The sequence below is a fragment of the Phyllostomus hastatus genome, unplaced genomic scaffold, assembly GCF_019186645.2.
Source record: "Phyllostomus hastatus isolate PE091 unplaced genomic scaffold, TTU_PhHast_1.1 phas_contig_150, whole genome shotgun sequence".
Taxonomy (NCBI): domain Eukaryota; kingdom Metazoa; phylum Chordata; class Mammalia; order Chiroptera; family Phyllostomidae; genus Phyllostomus; species Phyllostomus hastatus.
Genome location: NW_025333611.1, coordinates 9,388,816 through 9,412,004, shown reverse-complemented (window position 1 = coordinate 9,412,004; position 23,189 = coordinate 9,388,816).

Genomic DNA, 23,189 nt, shown 5'->3' with positions numbered 1-23,189 from the left:
CTTTCTGCCTTCCCTCAACCTGAAAACCACACGGTAGTTACCAGATTGGGGTCAAGACAGAGAGGTGTAAGAAGTGGGGAAGCAAAGAAGTCCAGAGGAAGAAGAAGGCAATAGAAGAGGCTGGGCCAGTCAAAGGTAAGGGATTGAAAGAGGCATCTCGGTACGTCGGTGCAGAATAGATCTCAGTGAGCAACAATGCAGACTCTGGTTTTCTCACCCAGGACACCTTGAAGATGTGATGTTGCCCATCAGAGCATCGCAAGACATCTGACAACAGGCATGGCTTGTTTTCTATTAATGCAACCCAATTTGAAGAATAAATTCTAAAATTCCAAGAAAGCTTCCATGCTCCATTAAATAAAAATAAGCATCTTTAGAATCATTTAAGTGCCCACTAGCCTTCACATTTCATGTTGACATGCATATCCCAAGGCGTATTTATTGTAAGCTTTTCCCTCCAAGACACATTGTGCCCGTGGAGCCTAGGTCTACAAGAAAGGCTATAAAAATTGCAAAAGCCCACAACTGAGGTGGCAGAAACTCTCACAGTGGGCCTAGTGGCTTTCATGACTGAGGGCAGCATCAGAATTTCAGTCTTAATGCTTTTTGTCATCAGAGTGACTTACAGAAATCTGGTCAAATTGTGTGTGTCACTGACTCAGTCAATCAGGAAAGTATCCTAAACATTTAGCGCCCCCATGAACAGCATACTCCAGGCAATATTCCTCCAAGGAATTCTAGAAATAGAGGCCAAAGTCATAACCCCTTATTAAGCAGCACAACACTTATAGGAACATCATCTAATGAAGAAGTGTGTCTCTGGTCCATGTCCTGAGGTAGGAGAGGAACTAAGAAATTCCACTGCATCTTAACAAAGGTAACAACAAAAACCACACACACACACACACACATGCACACATATGTGCATGCATCCATACCAACCAATGAATACACACACTTAATAATGACCACATAGTTGAGACTTAATTGATATTTTGTGTTGCTTACTATAGCACCTTGCTTGTACTTAATACTTTATCTTTTTCTGCATTGCACATCATCATCATTGATCCAGGCCAGCATATGGATGCAGCTAAGTAAATGGATGGGCTGCCATACATCATGTCTGTCTTCTATATTTAGAAAATGTTTTCTTTTTAGGAGAATCTGCTTACCATACGGAGTCCCAAAACATCAGAGATTCTGGAGAAACAAGTAATCCTTTGTCACCTTGAAATGGAAGTGATGTGAACAATCAGAATAGATTTAAAACAGCCACCAAGTACAATTCGCCATTGTAGATAAAAAGAATGGAGTTGTTCGCTACATGAATGAGCGATAGGTGGCCTCTCGGCATTGCCCACGTTTGGGGAGAAACCCATGCTTTATCTGGAAATGGACTATTACTCTACGTTTTCTCGTATAGCCAATCAAATGGAAATATGCAAATGTTCGAGCTATGATATCAGCAACCTAGTCTACAGTGGAGACTTAATGCTACGTGGTGTCAGACTTGCAGCACAGTGAGAAGACCCTCCGTGGTGATAAATACTGTGTTCAGAGCTTTAAGCCAGCCCTCCGCTTGGCTCTCGGGCCCTGCTCTTAAGAATGGCAGGCCTTGGTGGCTCCCCACTGGAGGGTCATTCTGTCGACTCCAGGAATATTTTAGAACAAGTCAGGAACTTCCTCTTATTTCACCTTCTACCTCCAGATGAAAAATAGTTTTGGAGATTTGGAATAAGACAAAATGGCCTTTAGAAGCTAATACTAGGTTACAACTTATTCCTTAGGCCTGGGTTTATATATTCTCTGTTTATTATAATCTTTATTGCAGTCAAAATTTCCACTAAAAAGCAAATTAATTAAAGAATTTGCCAATATGTACTGGAATAAAGTGTGTTTATAGCTTATCAGAAATTGGATCTAATAAGAAATATGATGATAATGACCAAAGCCAGCTCTCTGAAAATTGCATTTACATATGGAGAGATTTGGAAATTTTTTGACTTGCATACCATGCTAAGTATTTTAAGAAAAGAAATTGCATGTAGTTCTGAGAAGTCAAGCATGTATTAAAGAAGTTATGTAGCTTCTTAATAGCATTGTACTCAGCATAATAAAGATGAAAATGCTTAATTGCATATTGATCATTAGAAATTTTTATATTCCTCAATCTATACATCAATGCAAAGATGTTAACCACACAGTCTGTGCTTAGCATTCTGCTAGAGCTTGTGGTGAGACCCACATAAAATAAATAAAAGGGTCACTACTTTTGAGAGAGTTACAATAAGGTCTGAAAAGCAAGAAGTCAATTTATGGGGGGAAATCATTAGTATGTGACACATGGTAGATTAGATGCTATTTCAGATGAGAAAATAATTTAGAGAAGTAGGAGTATAATGAATAAATATGATCAAGTACATCTTCAGGAAGATCTGTGTTAAACAAAAGTAAAGATTTACATTTTCAAAGAGGTAGGAGGGAACAGTACAATAAAAGGAGAATAGGAGAGGACAGCACATTATTTTTAATCTTATCTTATGGTAAAGAGACCGTGACGACTAATGCTATAAGGTGTTTCTCCACAATTCGTGGCCATTGGAAGAAGAGAGAGACCAATGTAAAGTGGTGAAAACTGCAATTTTATACAATTCCATTATAGAAGAGAAGAAATGGAACTACAAAAAGGAAAGCTAAAGAAATGTTGTTGGTGGAGGTAACAATGAGACAATATTGATTTGGTATAAAGATGAAAAGTACAGAAATCACCGCATTTCCAAGTTTGGGGAATCAAGTGAGAAGCGGTCCCATGGACAACTATAGAGCGATGGCATGTTAGTATTAGACATGACTCCATGAGTGAAACATTTCCAAGAATGTGTGGGTGAAGTTGAATAGTAGCAGAAGCTTTCCTGGCCAATAGGAGTATGATAAGTACTCTTACTATTTGAACTTGCTGCATCTAAAACATGCTTTACTAATAAAAAAATAACAATCATGCAAAGCTTATTCTGTGCTTAACCCCAAACTAAAACAATTGATCATTCCCAGCATCATTTACCACCCGAACATCCACACTGAACTCCAGACATATGTTCAGTTGCCAGCTTGCATCTCTGCCTGCATATGGGATAGGTATGTCAAATAGTTACCCGAGCTCTGTCCAAAGCTAAAGTCCTTATTCCATCCCCCTCTGCTCCTTTTTCTCCCATCAAGCAGCTTCCCCTAGGTTCTAGATCCTGGTCTGGCTTCCCTAATTCCCTTGCTGGCTTCCGCAGGAGGGAGCTCAGTATCGCATAAGTAAGGAGACCAGGTAGGGAAGGAGGGGGATATCCCGGGGAAGGATGTTGGTGGCTGAAGGAGGGAGCTGGGAAAATGGGTAGTGAACTGTGCTTGGGCTATGAATACAGTTTGAACTTATTGGCTACAATTCTGCTTCCAAGCCTTTCATGTAATGCTTTCCACCACAAATACGCCCAGGGCTAGCTTCTTTACCTTCCTAGAAAGGCCTCTCCAGGCTTCCCTATTGCGTATTTCACCCGACCCAGCAACGTTTTATGCTCCCTTTCACTAATCTCTTCCCTTCTCTAATCTTCAGTCGCTCTTTGCCATTCTGTATATTTTGCCTCCCTGCAATGTGCTGATTGTATGATGTATAATCTCAACCAGGCAGGGATTTCTTTTTCTTCTTTGTTCTTTACTCCATCCCAATTGTGTGTATAATAGCGCCTGGCTCTTAGCACATGTTCAATACATGTTTGTGGGATGAATGTGTGAATTTATTCCCAGTCACTTGAGCGAAGGTACAGCATCTGGGAATAGGAGTATGAGCACCATCACTGCCAGGCGCTCCTGCCCCAGGCCCTCCTAAATTATTCTGAGAGATTTCCTAAGATGTTTTTATACCAAGAAACTCCAGAGTGCTCCAGCAAAATCCAGCAACCATGAAATAATATTTGCTGAGTGAAAAGAATTCTGGAATCAAAATAGATCCAAAATTAAGAAGATACTTCCTAGATAATATAATTATATATGCCCCTCCCACATACACAAGATAATGCTCTTTGTATTTTTGGAAATGTAAAAACTCCTGATCCCAAAGCAAATAAGAAAATTGAAGTATTTCCAAACATCCAGTGCAATGATGCTGTGATTTTACTCCCGTAAGACATCATTTCTCTTTCTCTAGCAATTCAGTTCAGTGCGCAGTGACAAAAGTGTGGCCCTTGACCTATGGTATGGAGATATCTTGTATCCCAAGGACTTTGTTTAATGAAGCAAAGGTTTTATTATTCACAAATGTTAAGAACTTAGACTTGGTCCAGAGAAATAAAATCGTTGAGATGATATTTCATTAAAAAACATGTCAAGGAAGAATTGAGATGTTATTTACTTTATTCTACCCATTTCCTTTGCTTAAAATAAATATCTAGAAGTTGAAAATGCATTAATAATGTTATTTTTAAAAAAATTTAAGATAAAAAAATATGTGATTACCAAAAAATCCATTGTAAATTAAGTATATTGAGCTTACAAAGAAAATATATTTGAATACTAATTAGGTAGTTACTCTTCTCTGTGGTGCACAATGAGTCTCAGTTGTTTGCCTGTTATACCCTATAGTTTTCCAGGATTTATAAATTATACACTACTCTGCTATATCTCTCACATCTTCTTTTGCTTCTCTCTTTCTGTTTATTTATTCTGAGTATGTATCAGCCAATATCAGCATTTTGATTATTAACAGATGAAGCTTCTTCTGAAGCCTGTTAGCATATACAGCAACGTATTATGTAATGCTTTCTTCTGCTTTCTCTGCAAATCCATAAGCAGTATAACATTTCCTTTTTGCCATCACATGAACCTGGCATTTTTAACTAGCCTGGGATTAGCTTTACTGTGTGTTCATGAAGCATTAAAGCTTTGCTGAACAAAACAGCTCCTTCTGACCTCTGCTAGAAAAATGGAATATCTTTAAGCGTGCTCTTTTTATTAATGGATTTTTCCATTTGTAATTCTTTCCTCAAATCTCTCTCCCATGGCTCTTGCTGTTGGTTCTGCTAGTGTGACAGTGTCTAGAAAAATTACTATTTGTGTCCTAGAAATTGTTTTCGCTTCAGTACAGTTTCTGTGTCACAACTAAATTATATTTGTTTTATTAGTAGGTAGTTTATTTACATAATTAGTTCATAGAATGCAAATACATCAGGGTCTGGCCAACTTAGTGTTGAAATGGAATCCAGATATATATTTTACATTTCTCTTTAAGAGCTGGGGAATATTAAGATTATTGTGAAGATGTGAAACATTACAAAGGGAGACAACAAAGGAGTTCTTGAATTATTATGAATAAAATGTAAAAAAGGATACTTAGACTGGTAAACAAGTAAACAAAATATGGCTTGCCTATACAATAAAAAAGAACAAAATACTGATGCAATATGAATGAACCTCAAAAACATCACGCTAAGTGAAAGAAGACAGACATAAAAGCTCACATATTATGAGTCCACCTAAGCGTAATTTTCCAGAAAAGGCTAATTTGTAACACAGAAAGTAAATTAATGGCTGCCTAGGCTGCGCACGGGGATGGGGATTAGTTATAAACAGGCTCAAGGACCTTACTGGACTGATAAAAATGTTCTAAAATGTGATCTGGGTAACAGCTGCAATACTCGGAAAGTTTACAAAGCCTTTGAAGAGTACACTTAAAATTCATAATTTTATGCTATGTAAATTATGCATGAAATGCATAATTCTCAATGCAGTTATAAAAAAATACATGCTTAGGTTTATGTACTGTTAAACACCCATATGCTTCTCTTAAGGTCATTGATCACCCTTCCCCATGGCAATAGAATCCCAAAATGTCAGTCAAAAACTACCAATAAGCCTTAGCTGCTGTAGCTCAGTGGACTGAGCATGGGCCTGCAAACCAAAAGGTTGCTAGTTCGATTCCCAGTCAGGGCTCATGCCTGGGTTGTGGGCCAGGTCCCCAGTGGGTGGCTTATGAGAGGCAACCACACATTAATGTTTCTCTCCCTCTCTTTCTCCTTCCCATTCCCTCTCTCTAAAAATAAATAAATAAAATCTTTTAAAAAAAATTTTTAAAACTACCAGTGAACAGGATAGTTTCTTTAAAATGTAAGTAATCAATAAGAACTTGTAGACAATTTATTCACCCAAAGAAAGCAAATAAATAAATTCATAAATAGGAAATAAGTACATAAATAAAAATGCTGACAATTCTCCCTGACCATTTATTTTCAGATAATTTTTATTCTGTTGCCTAGACACATACATTGTTCTCATTTATTCTATGCCAACAAATACTATAAATAGTCTCATTAATATATTTCATATTATTTCTCCCAAACCTGTTTTGAATAAATTTGTATTATACCTTGAGAACCCACCCACACTTCTAAAATACCAGGTGAATAAGTAAGTGCATTTTGTACATTCAAATAAATAGTACCAGTAAAATTTTACTTTGGATTTTAAATATCATTGTGGAATTTGATTTCATAAAAAATGAACTAGTAAAGAGAATTGTGTTCAAGATTAGGACAAAGTCCCATAAATATTTGAAAGAATTGTTCTCTTTCTGCAAATATGTTTCAGTGCTTAGCATATGGAACTTTCCTTTTATTGAGTTGTCTCTGTCATATCTGTATTCATTTGGAGCCCTGTTCTCTGTGCATTTTTGAATATGAGTTTTTTTCAAGGGTTACCTTTGGATTTATGTAGATATTCGAGAGGAAGGGCCTAGTTAAAAAACAAGTATGAATGACCCACGGGCATGGACAACAGGGTGGGGATTGATGGTAGGAGCGGGGGTGGAGGGTTGGGTGGGGCAGGGGAGAGTAATGGGAAAATCGGGATGACTGTAATAGAACAACAATAAGACAGGAGAAATTTGAATATAAACATTGACTAACAAGGAATTGACTCCCTTTGATTATTTCCATTTGAAATTTATTTTTTATTATGGATGATAGTTTAATGATAATTCTTCATCTGCAATGATAACTATGGATCAACTAAGATTGCTTGTGTCCAAAGAGATAGAACTTTTGACTAGTAAATAACCCACGGAGGTCCTCACGTACAAAACGCACCATTTAGTATCGATGGCTAACTTGCTCGATATAGGAAGCGTTTGGAAAATCTTTTACTTTGGTATGTCACCCACTGGCCACGAATCTCGGATTCTAAACACCTCAATGCTGTTCACCATAAAAAGTAGAAAAGTCCTAATATATGAGCTACCTTGGTCATAAATTTCAAAGGCCTACAGGATTCAGGTATTCATCAAAAGGAATCTGAGTCTGGGGAGCAGATAAATCATTTACAAGGGACACCAATCACCTAGTTCTAATGAGTCTTCGCGGCATGGGGCAGCGCACCCTGTGTGATAAGGTCATCTAAATTTAAAAGGGAGGCTGAAAAGTGGGATATTCATGTGCAGTTCCCAATGGTTAAGTGTTAGTAACTAAACCAAAAAATGTTAAAGCATCATATATGACAACAGTTTCCAGAGAGCTGGGTCTCCTAGTGGCCAACTCAGTAGCCTTGCCCTGTGGTGCATTATCCCCCAATTTTGTGCTGTCCCAGACCCTTCACAGTCGGGGGCCCGTGTACACACCCGGCTCCTGCCCGCCCATCCTTTGCTTTTGCACATGGTGATGCTTTGGTGTAAAATGCTTCCTCTCTCATACTTAGTAAACTCCAATTTTTTTATATTTCTATGAATTCTTCGATTTGTATTTCTGATATTCCTCTATTATAGCAAGTATTCCTTTATGAAAGCAAATTGGTGTGCAATTATTTAAATGGCTTTCTAGTGGCAAACAGTCCCTCAATGTTCCTTGAAGGCAAGAAGTTGTCTGTTCTCATCTTATGTTTGCATGTAGTAACTGCAGATGGTTGACATTCACACGTTTGGATGAATGAATGAGTGAATCGATTACTTGGACTAGAAGAGAGAAGATTCACAGCTTAGCTCTCCTCCTGGTCTACTGTACAATCTGAACAAGTTACTTCCACTGCTGGGGTTTCACCTTCCTCACCTGTATAATGATTACACTGGTCCTGATTCCCCAGTTGCGCTCAGAATTCTATTTTGATAGTAGTGAGATAGTGGTAATAATATAAATAACAAATGCAAAATGTCCCCTGAGCTCTTATTATGTGCAAGGAAGTATGATAAGTGCTTCAACACAGTATCTTATTTAATCTTCATGTGATATTATTGGGTAGATATTTTTATTTTCATTATAAAGGTAATGAAAATAGGCTTGGAGAAATATGTTTTGTTGTCAAACTAGAAATGCAAAGTTTATTGTCTGATTCTTCACCACTTCTTTCTTCCCAAGGGTTTGTGAATTATAACTGAAGTTTTGTTGGCCTGGGATTTTAATTACAGTAACTGACAAGGCTACTGATCACCTGGTGCTAAGTAACACTGCGTATCACCTGCTCGAGGTCACACAGAGCCATGCTACTCAAGGTGTGGTCGGTGGAAAAGTGGCATCAGCATCACCTGGGAGCTTGCCAGAAACGCAGAATCATTTTTCCACACTCCAGACCAATGGAATCAGAATCTGCATTTTAACAAAATCCCCAGAGAATTCCCATGCATTTTAGTTTCAGAAGTACTGACATGGAAAACAGTTGTTCCTGGTTTATCTGCAAAATCCCACCAATGGGGAGAAAGAGAAAAGGAAATGTCTTCAAATGGACATCTCCAAAAGGGGGGGATTAGAAAATGTAAGAAGTATCAGTGACATGCACCTAAAGTCAAGAGACTGCATCTAAACAGTGGTCAAGTTCATACTGGGGAGAATGCTGAATGTGCATTTACACCCATCTCTACTTCACATAATAATGTCCCTCGATAGAATAATCCATTTGCCAGGTTTAGTGTCCAGCTGTCCATCACTTCTTTTCTTGGAGAGTTGGCACTTCTGTTTCCCTGAAGGTTTTAGTTATTGTGGAGCATTGTGAGCCACAATGATTGGAGTTCTGGTCTTTTCAGAGACTTTAATTACAGATATTACAAAGAATCAGGCTATCAGTTTTGAAACCAAATTTTCTGGAAGTTGTTTTTTTTTGCTTTTTATTTTCTGTAGACACTTGCATATCCCACATCAGTTTTAAATCATGGTAACAAAAGTTCTTCTGTTGAAATCATTAATAATAATTGCCCATGTTAAGCTCGAACAGATACTTTCTTGAGTGATAACAGGACCAAAAAAGGTTAGGTTCCTGATGGTATTCAGCACATGAGAGCAAGTGGTATCATGTGAAATGTAAAACAGTAGGTTTCTTTTCAGCAAGCAGAATTTTCTCATTTTAAAAAATGGTGTCTAGCTAACAATGAGATACGTATCACCTCAGTATTAGGCATTTTTGAAAGGAAGTGATTTTTCCTTTATTCTTTGTCTCTGATTGACTACTTGGGTATTTGGAGAAGAAACCTCTTCTGTGTAACTCCATACAGTATAAAAATGTTCTCAGATTTGCCACTATATAAGAACCTTTTTCTCCTGGGGATCATACCTCAGTCTCATCGTTAGATTCCTCCTGGAGTCCGGGGAAGGGGGAGATTCCTTCAAGGGAGGTCTCAGTCTTGGATGGAGTAAGATTGACCTGTTTATAAAGATACATAGACATGCATTTAGGTTTTTTTCTGCTTTATCAAATCATCAGCTGGATATAATCAGCAATGAGTAGCTGTGATTTCTGTGTATTCTAATCATTAAAAAATGACCAATAGGCTATTTTTTAGAGCTGACCATTGGAAGAACATTTATTGTTTCTTGAGTCTAGTTGCTTGAGAATACATGCAATCAGAAGACAGGACAAGGTCATTAATAAGGTATGTGACAAACGGGCAGGCAGGTTTTGGGGCAGAACACCCACCATAACATAAGCAGAGAAGATTCGAAGCTGAGCTCATCCATTCCAAGCATGTTCACTATCATTTAATGTGCCTACTTCTGAGAGTTCTTGTGTAGTAAATGCTGGGAGAGTGTTTTTCATTCTGACTCCTTTTTCTTCAGTGATCCCATGTCCTCCCAACCCAGTTTATTGGTGAACTCTGGATGAGACTCTAATAATTGATTTGTTTGCTTTCTAGCCAGGTTCTCATTTTTCTTTTTTTAGCAATGTAGCTGTATAAACCATAAAGCTTTAAAAATTATATGTTAAAATAAGCACTTACTGCATGCAAAAAGTCTTCTTACTCAGCAAGTTCAGCTGGCTTTTCTGAAATTTTCTGTAGCAAATCTTGGTATTTGCATAGTTGCTATCTTGTGGTGATTATACCAAGCTGATTCTTCCTGAGGAATAATATTATCCTTGTTTATGTTTAAAAACAAGTTCTTACTCTTGATACTTTGAAAGTTAATGCATCCAGCAACTTTCCTTGGATCAAAAAAATATACAGGGTCTGGCACCAATAACACCCCTTTTTATTACAAAATATTTTATTACACAATCATAGGCATGTAATTCTGTAACATAACAATATCACATTCAAGCATGCCATATGATACTTTAGGGGAAATGTTCGAATTAGAACTGTAAACTATTACACCCACATTGTTACCCTACCAACCACACTCAAGCAGGCATTACTTCTGCTGGGCCCTGCACAGTGGTACCTCAGTACTGGCCATTAGTTTGTTCCGAGGTGTGGCAAACAAGTGATGAGTGATGAAGCATTTTCTCCTGTGCGGTGTCATCATGATTCATGCAAGCTCTAGCAAATCCGATAAGTGGCAAGCAAGCACCAAATGCTGACACGGTTTTTTCCCTCATCAAAATGTGACATGTACTGGTTTTCATGAGTTCTGAGGCCAAGAAGTACTGAGGTACCACTGTGGATGTGTAGAATCTAAGTGTGTATCATGCCATCAGAAATTTACCTTCCTCACTATGCAAACCACTGAGTACATACGTACACATGCTTATGCACATGCTTATAGATGCAACTACCTACCTACATACACAAATATCATCACTGTTGACTGGATCCACCTGGCACTCTGGACTGTCTCCATGTATTTTACCTTCCTTGTTGAATGCGTGCTTATAGTGGAAACCAGCCATCCAGATTTGGAGTCTCTCATTCCCCAATCCTTTTGCTTTAAAATAAGCTATCTGTTTCTGAAATTTTCTTCTTCTAATGACACTTCTTTTGACATTCTATGCATTAATTTCCACACACAGTGTAGAATGAAACATTATTCCAAATTTTAAGATAAGTTACAAAAATCTGATGGCTATGGGTTTTTTTTCCAATTTTTTTCTTTTTACTGAATTTATTGGGTGGCACTTGTTAACAAAGGGATACAGGTTTCAAGTGCACAGTTCCATGACACGTCATCTGTACACTGCATTGTGTGCTCACAACCCCAAGTCACTCACGTCCCCATCCGTCACCATTTATCCCCTCTATACCCTCCTCTCTGACGACAGTTTTAAGAGCAGCTACATCTAATCAATGAAGTCAACTCAGCTCTCCGCGCTTTTGCCAGTAAAAGCCCATCATTCACGAATAGGTCACCGTAAGTGTTTTTGGATTGTTGATGTTGACAGGTCTTATTTAAAATAAGAAAAATTATAATGTCTAGAAGGAATGCCATTGGAACTCTGTTAATCATAAATCAGACATTCCCTGTGGTGATCACGGTCCTGGTACTTCTCACATAGGACATACACATGTCCATGTATGCATATCTGTGGAGGAGGTCAAGGCAGGGAACTTCTCCTTATCTCTCCCTGCCTGCTTTACTGCCCACGGGATTAAAGTTATTCATTAATATCTTTGCCACCAGTTACATGTGAATCAATGTGCTACCTTTGTAAGGACATACCTGAAAACCAAGCTTAGCATAATAATGAAATGTGTTTCAGCCCAGTACCTCAATCGCAAGCACACTTACTGGTCACCAAACTTTGTGCTGGTCCCGAAGCAAGATCAAAGAATGGAGTATAGGGTCTTTGTCAGCGAGATCCCAATATCCTGAAAGAAACAATGTAAGGATCAGATGCCAACAACCAACTGCCATGCTCTGCTGGAGATCAAAATTAAGTGCACACAAAGAAACAAGTCATTCGTTCTCTCTAGAAGTAGAAGACAGGCAAGGGACAAAAGCGAGTGGGGATATCATGGGGATGATGAGAATTTAGCTGGGACTTGAATGAACAAACGAATGAAATTTTTGGTGCTGACATGTTCAGATTTGGCAGTTTGTGTAAAAACATACAGCTATGAGAATGCAACACATGAATCCTACTAAGGGATTCATACAAGGTTATGGAATAGGAAAAGAGGTTGGGGGTAAGTTTGAAGAAGGAGATAGGGGTGTTAGTGGAAAGTCTCAAACCCCTTGCTGAAGGATTTTTCAGGTATTCCGCAGAGACCGAGGGTAATTTCAGGTCATGTTGCCTTGTGATCTAACATTAATATACATCTCCAAGCCACAGTGAGAAATTCTGTTTAGATGTCTCTAGGAAATAATTAGAAGCAGCTCTAAGTGGTTTTAAATGTAGAAGAGAGCAAAGATAAGTTTTTAGCACTTACAGCAATGTTGGTATAAATGACTATTGACATCATTAAGTCTATAATCAGATCTATAATGAAATCTATAATCACACCACTAGTGTGATGTACAATTAAATATTTAAGATTACCTTGGAAATGGCATGAATTTTATATTAAAGGACAAAACAGAATGCTGGATTGACTTCAGACGTGTTTATTTGTTCCCTAAGATATTTACTGTAGAAATTAGGTTCAAAGTATGAAGGTCACTGACACCATTATTTATTTTTGCTAATAATTTCATAAATATTGACTCTATGCAACCAAATAATGCTAGAATGATACCTTTTATTGTAAGTGACACATTGTAGAAAAGTCTTTGTTGTATATGTAGACATATAGGTCATATATCACAGAGGGCATTCCAAAAGTTTTCATCCTATTGTCATGAGTAACAATCAATCATACTTCCTTAACGTGCTAATATAATTCTTATTTTTATTTACCATAGGTAGACAGATACAAGCGGATTTCATTTTCCATATATTGGGAATGGTAATAGGTAATAATAACAGTGAGGAAATAATAATGACTATGTTCATTCTACAGTGGATGTTATTAAGCCTTGATTTTGTTATGGACCCTGCCCTAAGTTCTGATCTTAATACAGAGAAACTCATGTAACTTCACATCAACCCAGAGGAAGTTCTGTTATTTCCTTTATGTCAGGCTCAGGAATGTGTAGTAACTGGTTGGAATCATACAGTGGGTAAGTGGCAGAGAAGGAAGAAAATCCCCAGTCTGTGTACTTGACTCCACCCAAGATTTTATTATCATCTTAACAGAACTGTCTCTACCTTATCCTAGATAGTTTGCTTATTATTTAAATCATTTCTTATCTCAGATGAAACACTTCCAAGAATTTTAGACTACTTCAGCATTTCTGGTATTTTATTCAAAAGAACGTATCCTTGTCCTACATGGTTTGTCTTTACCATTTGAGCCTACCTTCAACTCAACTTAAATAAGTTATAATAAGTTCAGGTTATTTTTTTCCTTGGCTAAAGGTATTATCATAAACAGAATAAGAATCTCTCTTTATAATAGTATGTTTCAGAACAGCTTAGGAGATTAAAAGTCTTTCATCTTAACACCCCCGCTTAATTCTTAGATGCACAAACCTGTAACTCTAACTCACCTAAAATTTGTTGATGTTTCTTTACATTTTAACATTTAACATTTGGTGCCATTGATAAACCATTCAGCTTTCTAAATGGTAATAGGATGTTATATGGGCATCTGTGTTTCATATTCTGATCATTGATACTATTCTGTGAAGAACCTGGTGTTAGAGAAGGTATGAGCTATTTGAGAAACTGGGGCGGCTTATTGTCTCCTTTATTTGTTTCTTGAATATGCCTAAGATTACCCTGCTATCTCTGAGTCAAAGAAAATCAGTTAAGGACAAATTTTAAATATAAGGTTAAGTGAAGTTCACTGTACATCTGTGAAATATCTGTTATATTCTGTTTACTCTTAGTCATTTTAATGACCTAAAATACTACTACTACTAGCAGCCATAAAATATTTTAAAAACTGAACTCTTGTGAATTATTTGAACTTTTGGTTTTGTTAATTCAGCAAATATTTACGGAGCTCCCACTAAACACTAGGCACTGTGACAGACACTGTGAACAAAAGAATACTAGGACACACCCTTGAGTTTTAACGTTATGCTAAACAAATAGAAAACTGTTCTACTTGCAAACCTAGTAAGAAATTCAACAAGTTTTTGCATAGAGAACAAAGGATAAAATGTAGCCTAAATGACATGGAGTGATTAGAGAAAGCCTCTCCGGCAAGGTGACCTTGAAGCTGGGAAATGAATGGCAAAGAGCCTGGCATGCCAAACCCAAGAGAAGACCGGTTTATCTGCCTCCTTGCTTACCCAGCACTGCATGGCAACATTTACTGGCTGACAACAACACACACCGAAGACCTGCATCTCCTGCAGTTTTGCTGGGCACCTCTGACTCAAGATGTCTTTGCAGCCTGTGGATTTGCTGGTCCTGTAGGCCGTGGTCTCTGCAGGTTTGCCGGGAGCAGAATCTGCTTCCACGCTTGCTCACTCAGGCGTAGAGTCAGAAATCAGTCCCTCACCAGATACTGGATGGAGAACCTCTGTTCTTGGACGACTTTTGGGCAAAGGCCTCCCTCAGCCCCCTGCCGCGTGGACCTCTCCCCAGGGCAGCTCACAGAACTGAGGCTGAGGGTATTTTTCTGTTTGTTTGTTTAAGCAAATGAGAAAGAACACTCATTCTTTTGCAGTCTAGTCACAGCAGGGACATGCTGTTGATTTGCTGTTTTCTATTCACCAGGAGCTGATCCCTGGGTCCAGTCTACATTCAGGGACAGGACTAAACAAGGGTGTCATCCATATCAGGAGTTAGGGGCATCGGTGGCCATCCTAGGGGCTGCCCACCACAGGTGGTGACAACAGTGAGGTAGCAAAAGTTTTGAATTAGGAAATAGCTTGGAATGTCCTGGAAATTGTCAAGAAACCAGTGCAGCTTAAAGGTAGAGGTGGGAGGCCAGAATGTGTGTAATGGGATGGGAGCGGTAAACAAAAACTAGACATGGGAACTCGGGGCTGGGTAGGCCCCAGCAGGCTGCTGTGCGTGTTAAAGCTAGACTACCCTTCCAAAAGATCGACTTTTTAGTGAAAAGTGTGTTTTCTTAAGCATGTGTAAAAGAATGTTGAATACATCCAGATTCATACTTTCAATGAACTTGGGTAGCAGTATAACCCTGAATCCTCACACAAATACATCTAGTGATGAGGGAACCATGAATTATGCATGTAACATTTCTCAGCTTCTCACAGTTTTCACTGGAGCCTGCATTTCAACGCTGATTGCAAATGGTCCCTGAATCCACCCAAAGCCAGATACGCTGAACAAAAGCCCGCGTTGCCTGGGACAACCCTAGCCTTTAAGTACGCTAGGACACAAGTTGTGTTTCTAGGAAATTTTACACAGAAGATTTTGTTGTTGTTGTTGTGTTGTTTTTTTAACTTGGTTTTGCAAGTCAAATGCTTTCCATAATTTGAAGGTTTTTGTGAATTTTTTCCCCCATGAATGTTGTTTGTAGCATCACTGCAGAGATGAATTTTAATGTGTGACTAAAGCACATGCTCACCGAGATACTTGATCCTGTAATTTATAGTATTGTTCTTTGTGTAGTCGACTCTTCCTGCTGCAGAGGCAGCTTTCTTGGAGGTTGTCCTATAATGTGGCTGATGGAAACTAAATATTTGCTATATAGCTAATAGAGTTTAAGATTTACTCGATATAGAGATAAACTTTAGAGAAATATATGTATCAGAAAAATTGATAGTATATTCATCTGTAGGGATATGGAATGAAAAAGAGCAATAATTCCCCACAAAAAATATTTTAGAAATCATCTCTCTTCAAATCATTCTTCTGGGAAAGCCATTCTCCTTATTCTATCATCTAAGTTATAATAATATTTTGTTAAGTAAATCAACTGGTCATAGGATTTTTTTTTCTGTCCAGCCATTCATGCTTCTATCACAAGAAGGTGAAAGTCATGTTTCCTTTTGTTTTTTATCACACCTACTAATAAAGTCATGCCTAGTTATAACAGGGAATAGTATTTCATTTTAGATCATGTATCTTTATGTTATTTAACATGAGTGTTTCAGACACTAATATGTTATTTTTATGTGTCTTAGCAACCCATTAACAAAGAGCTAATTGAAGAATAAGGAATATGTATCAAGTTATTGCCCCTAAACCCCCTTTTCAGTCATTGTTTCTCCTTTTAAGAGAACATTATTTTTCTCGCAGATGGTTGAGGTGATGTATTGTGGGAAATTAAACTCACTTGGCTTTTTTCCAAAATTTTCTACTTAGCAACGAAGACCGCTCACCCCAGAACCATTATTTACCATACTTTTCAGACTATAAGATGCACTTCCCTCCCAAATTTGGGAGGAATAATGGTTGTAGATGCTGCTGTTGAGTTATGTTTACATTTACTTTGGTGAAATATTATGTTATTTATGTTATTAAATATTTTACCACATTTTTTGCTTCAAAATTTGTTTTCCTATTTTCCTCCTCTAAAACCTAGGTGTGTCTTATGGGCTGAAAAATATGGTAACTCTTCCCCAGACACCCTCTTTTCAATAGCAGTAGGATTCAGAGCTGGAAAACTCTTTTTATAGTCCCCAGATACTATTTTACTTTCTTTTTATTCCTGTTTTAAATAATTGTAACATTGTAGGATAGCAAGCCATAAAGAATATTTATTTTGAAACCAAAGGTAGGAGGTAGGACAGACTCACTTGTGATCTGCTAAACATATAATGCTGTCAAGAATATGGAGAAATGCCCCTATAAATGGATGTACAGATGGACACAGCCTTTCCAGAGAACTGTCTAGCAGTGATTCCCAACATTTTAAATGTCAGACCTTTTGATCTCTTCAGCTTCTGGAAATTAATCCTAAAGAATGGGAAAGAAATGATTTGTGCACAAGGATTAATGTAAGACTATCAATTCTAGGGTTATTTATATTGATGTAAAATTAATCCATGTGTTCATATGGAACTGATCAAAATAATAAAAAATAATAGATCACATTTATTGAATTTTTACTAAGTTTCAGCAGCACATTAAGCATTTTATGTTTGTTATATCACCTCATTTTCTCCATCATGTAGGTATTCTAATTAACCCTATTTTTTTTGGATGAAGAAGCTGAGCTGTTAAACACTAACGCAAAGTTATACAGCCAGTGAGTAGCAGATTTGAATGCATTATGAATTCATATCCATAGTCATTAAGAAAAAGATCGGCTTGGCATTTATGTACTGGCATGAAATGATAGTGAAGTCTTAAAAGCAGATAATAGAACAATATGTTTAATATCATCACATTCATGGACTAAATTTATTTGCATATGGGTAATAAATAAAAGGACATCCGATCAATCTCACACAAGTTATGGGGTGTTGATCTGTTTGTTTACTATACCTCTGTAGGGATGGCAGCCAACCCCACTCCCAGCTGCCTCCCATATTTTCTAAATATGAGATTGAACTTGACACCCAGAAAGAGGCAGGGTTGGGGGCAGAGTAAGAGGCGTTATTGGCGATATTAAATTCCTACTGTAGGAGAGGAAAAAGAATTTCCCCCTTACCCTCTAGGTTCTCGGCTAAGACACCCCTGTAATAAAAAGACAAATTAGCAGGAAAAGAACAAATAGAAGTTTAATAACATGTGTGCCTCCTCTGTACATGGGAGACACCAAGGAAAATGGAGTCACTCTCCAAAATGGTCTAAACCATGACCTTCAATACCATCTTCAGCCACAGACAAAAGTAAGATGTTGGGGTGTGTTGTGGGGAGGCTGCTTATAGGATGTGACCAAGGAAGGCACAGTAACAAAGCTATGGCTATTATGTGGACTTATGTCATAGCCTTCTCCATGTCTAAGTTTCTAGAAATTTAGTCACTTTGCCTTTCCCTGTTACAGAGAGCCCATATACTCGGGCAAATGGAGACTTCCCTTACCAATGCAAACGTCTCTTACAAAAGGGTAATTTCTGCCCAGTTTTCAGAGCTTTGGCTGTGTCTGCAGCCTCTCAAAAATAATCAGCTCAAAATAATTGTCATGCCAAAGAGGCATGTTTTAGAAGGGCAAATTCTCCTTGTCTTCTCTAGCTATCCCCCTGCCTTGCCCAGCTGTTTCAGCCTGTGCGATGGGCCTTTTCCCTAAGCTACTTGACCTGGAACTTCTGGTTTTTACATAATAGTGCTTTTGCCTGTTCCACACTTCATGAGTTCATCCTAGGGTATTCCAGGTTACTTCCTGGTAGGTTGTTTTTATTGTGTGTGACCATGTTTTAGTTTTCACTTGTTTGTTTATTTCTATTCTGTGCTACCATTTTCACTGCAATTGGACTAATAGATCCTCAAAATATAAATCATGTCTACCTTTCATTTCCCCTTCACTTGTCACAGTTAGCTGACAAAAATGTAAAAATGAATCCAGAAATAGACACAGTGGTGCTCACGGATGGTTTACTTGCTCCATTATTCATTTGTTGACCGGTGACTACCAACCGTTGACAAGACCAGTGCTTTCAACGTTATTTCGATCATGGTCCCGAAGGGCCAAGATTATTTTTGTTAGGTTCTGCTTCTAAGTGATTTGTAATGAAAAAATAGGAGAACTTTAAAAATGTTGTAATATCAAATTGTCTCATTACCGAATATATTTTCTCAGACTACATATATACACAAGCAGATATATATGTGTGTATATATACACACACACACTACATATTCATCCATGTGCCATATTTTGTTATGTATATTGCATACTTTTTTGCCCAAAATTTTAAGGGGAAAGTCAGGATGCTCATTATACATGGGTAGTGCCTGAAATACCTTGTATCTGTTCTTGGGTTTTGTAAGTATTTGTTAGATAAAATCTCTTGTACCATAATATGTTCAAAAATAAATGCTAAAATTCCTTTATAGTACAAAAACAGGTATCTAAATATAAATAAATTATTGAATTAAAAATTAAAATGAAATATTTTTCCTTGGAAGTGAGGGCCAAAACCGTGGGTGTGCAATGCACATGGGAGCGCATTATACATGGCAAAATATGGTATGCTCACGCATCCATCCTTCTGCCTCCTATATCACAAGTCATTTTTCTCCTAAACAAAACACTGGTTTGATGTCATACCAGAGAGAGTATGGATTCGCCAGCATGACCTGCAGACCATTAGATCTTACTTAAATTGGTCAGAGCTTTAATTTCTGGTAAGCAGCTCAAGTAGTCCTTACTAATCAGATCCGCTGAATACTTTTGGGAGCTCACAACTCCATTATTTCCACTTCATAAGTTAACTATTCTGGGGAAGTATCTAAATTGTGAAGTATTGACTTGTTTACTAAAACAAAACTGAAAGAAGCAGCAATAGTTAGGAAAAGAATACTGCTCTACACATTCTAAAATCAATACCCAACACAGCCTCAGTGGACAAAGGGAAGATAGCCGTGTTCCAGTCTTCTGGGGCATTTTTCTCCACCACTTTGGTTATAAATTGCCTTTTCATCAAGAAAAAAACCCAGCAATGTCTAGGAGAGAAAGAAAGATGCATCACACTCCCCAGTAAATTATTAACAAGAAACATAAATCAACATGTTTTTCAAGCCCTACTATAACATTTATAAATTGCTCTCAGTCCTGAAGAAGAAGACAATAATCCAGTTCTTGGATTTTGAAAATTATAGTTTAAGATATGACTCAAGATTTCAAGACAGATTTGTTTCACCTTTCCGGTGGTGCGTAATAATCACGCCAAAATCCTATTTGCTTTGGTTATTTTCTTCAAGTGATTTACCATATTATGTAATCATCCTCTCAGTACCCGTGCTATGAATTTGCTTTAAAAATTCTTCTTAAATGCTCTTTCTTCAAATTTTGTTAGAAATTTTATCTAACAAAATTTTAACTATAATCAAAAATTAAGTTCATTTTGATTTTGCTAATTTAGTATAAGTGAAGTTGGCTTCTCATATGGTTCTTGGATTCATTTGTATGTTCACTGATTTTTTGAAGTATTTATAGAGATCCTGTCTTCGCTACACATTGAGCAATGTGCTGGGGAGTGAACAGTTGAGGAACGAAGCTGGGAAGCAGCTTCTCATATCAGGTTGTTGCAGAAGATTATTACCTAGAATAATAATTTCAATAGAAATTGATAAGGGCTATAATAGCGTGACCTTACTGCTTTGAGAGAACAATAGGAAATCAAATATATTTGCCCAGCAGCTTGGGAAAATTAATGGAAGAGATCACATCTGATACGGACCTTGATAGATGAGTGAGGGCTTTCTGAGCAGAGAAGTTGTGCCACACTCACTCCCACCTCGGGGCTTTTGCACCTGCTTTTTCCGTGGCTTGGATGGCTATTTCCTCCCAATTCTCCTCCTCCTTCTTTACCTTGTAAGGTGTGATAGTCCTCTATGTATCCGCACTACAATTGCTTCCTCAGGGAGGCATCTCTGTCTCTGCAAACTGAATCAGACTTCCATTTAGAGAAACTATGTTTGTAGAGATATTTTCCTTTGTACCTTCTTCTCAGTTTGTGATCAAAGAGACATTAGTGTGATTATTTAACTGATGCTTGCTTCACCTGCACTGTGACCTCTGTGAGAGCTGAAGCTCACTTTTAGATCTCCAGTAGGTGGCAGAGACCCTGGCCTATGGTAAATGTTCAATAAACAAGTCAAGTCAGAGGCTGAATAAAATTTGCTGAGGTTCAGTCTCCTCATTCATCAAATGGATTAATATCTACCCCATCTCTGATAAGGTGTGAATGTGAGATGTTTAAAAATATGATTGCACTTCATAAACACACTGTACTATTGTCTTTATTATCTTAGTTCAACATTCAGCCCAATTTTGCATTTCATTAGTGTGACGAATCTATTTATTTTATGTTTGTATGTCTTTAGGATTGGTGAATTAAGATCACATCACTTGCCCTTTCAGTTGTAGTTCATATCCTTGGGATTCCTGTATATTTTTAATAATCCTGCTCCTTTATTATCATCAGAGTACACAGAGGTAAATTACAGCTCAGGGAAAATGTGCTCAGATTTCCTTTGAGTATAAATATCCATGGTATCACTGGTATTATTTTTCCATTTTTTCTCTTAATCATCAAAAAATATCCTCTAATTTACTCTCTCACAATTATTGAAAATAACTTAACAGCACCTATTATTATTCCTGATCATTCACAAATTTCTTTTAACATCCCCACATCTTCAGTAAATAATTATTGTCTACCGTGTGCAAGGCAGCATTCAGTGCATGTGCTAGATTGTACTGCACTTCAAATATCACAGGTTAAAGCATCGTAAACATTTTAAGGAGGGATGTATGTCCTTTTAACACACTCAGGTAGAGAATCCTTTCCCTTGTGAATATATCATTAACCCAGTTTATGGAATCGCCAGCACTTCATCTCCTTTCCAACATCACCGCCAGTGCAGGAACCCAGATGCTGCTGCTTTTTCTCTTTTCTCAGATCGTTCCCCCTCTACTTTGCAATGAGCTTTGTGTTCAGACATGTCTAACTATCCTCATTTAAATTTCAGAACTAGAACGCTCTGCCTTCACACATTTAGGAATTTTTCACCAGGCTGACAGCTTTTAATTTGATCTTGTTTTGCAGGTCATGAATTCAATTTCTGGATGCTTTACCATTTTCGTTTTCTCAAATAGAATAATGTTCCATCCATCAATTGTTATCTCCTCATCGTCAGGTTTTTGGGTTTTTTTTTTCATTTCCCCCTGAACCAAGGTCAATGTTTATAAAATCTGCTCTTTACTAATTAAATCTGACATCATTTGATAATATCAATGGTACTTAAATAGCATATAAATTCATCTCTAAGGGAAGCCACCATGGTGAACTGGGAACTATCGGAGAGTACGTTTGTAATAATACACAAGTCATAAGACATTATTTTCAATAAATTTATTGAAAGCATTATTCAAACACTACAACTGATCTATGAGTTGGTCAAATATAGTCTCTCTTGCACTCATGGGTCTGATCACCTTTTAAATGGTGTGTGCAAATTTTATTAATTATGTGTCTCCTTACACTAAAATGTGCTGAATGCTGCTTCTTTGGAAGACTGTCTGCTTTGTTTCTCAGAAATCTGAATTGTAAAGAGAAATAAAGAGTAGCTTAAAAGCATGTGCATTAAATTAGCATAAATTTTATAGGAAGAGCTCACCTCACTTTACTAAAAAATGATCAATTGGTATTGATGAAAATAGGTACAATGGGTGAACGTTATCATGTGGTGAGAAAAACCTACAAAACCTCCCCAAGGCATCCAGGGAGGCTCAGCAGGGATTAAGGCCCATTTTCTGCTGGCTTTTCTGTGCTGGGAAAAAATAAACGCAAACAGCGAGGCGCTACCCTTGACTATCTAAGAGTTCCATCAAACTCAAAGAATTTGAAGATACCAATGATGATACTGATAATAAAGGAATATGTCTTCCTGTTTTATACTTAAATGGGGGATCTGATAACCTAGTACTAGTTAGCGGATCTGATAACCAAAGGTAGTAGATACTAAATTGTACTTAGTATGCATTCTTCCTCCTTCCTTCGGACAAATCCCAGTGTTACAACCAAAGGGCCAAGTAGTCAGAGGCCTATAGTATTGCCTCGTGAAGGCTTACCGTTTACTTCAAATTAAAGCCACAACTTCGATCTCATGAACGAGCCCACAGGCTGCCGTTGTGAGAAGAAAAGTTTGCCTGGAGGGTGTGATCCTTCGGCTTCCAAACAGAAAAGTGGCTGTGACCCGTGGCCTACTTTCCCAGGGTGCGGTGCTCCTCGTTTTGTTTGCCTGGATAAACCCAAAAGCTGCCTTATTGTATCGACCTACGGCCGCAGGTGAGAATGCCCGCCCAGGTTGAATGCAAAGGAGAAACAACCAAATAGTACAGACTACCCTGACTGAGCCTGTCGCTCTCCTCCACAGGGCCTTGG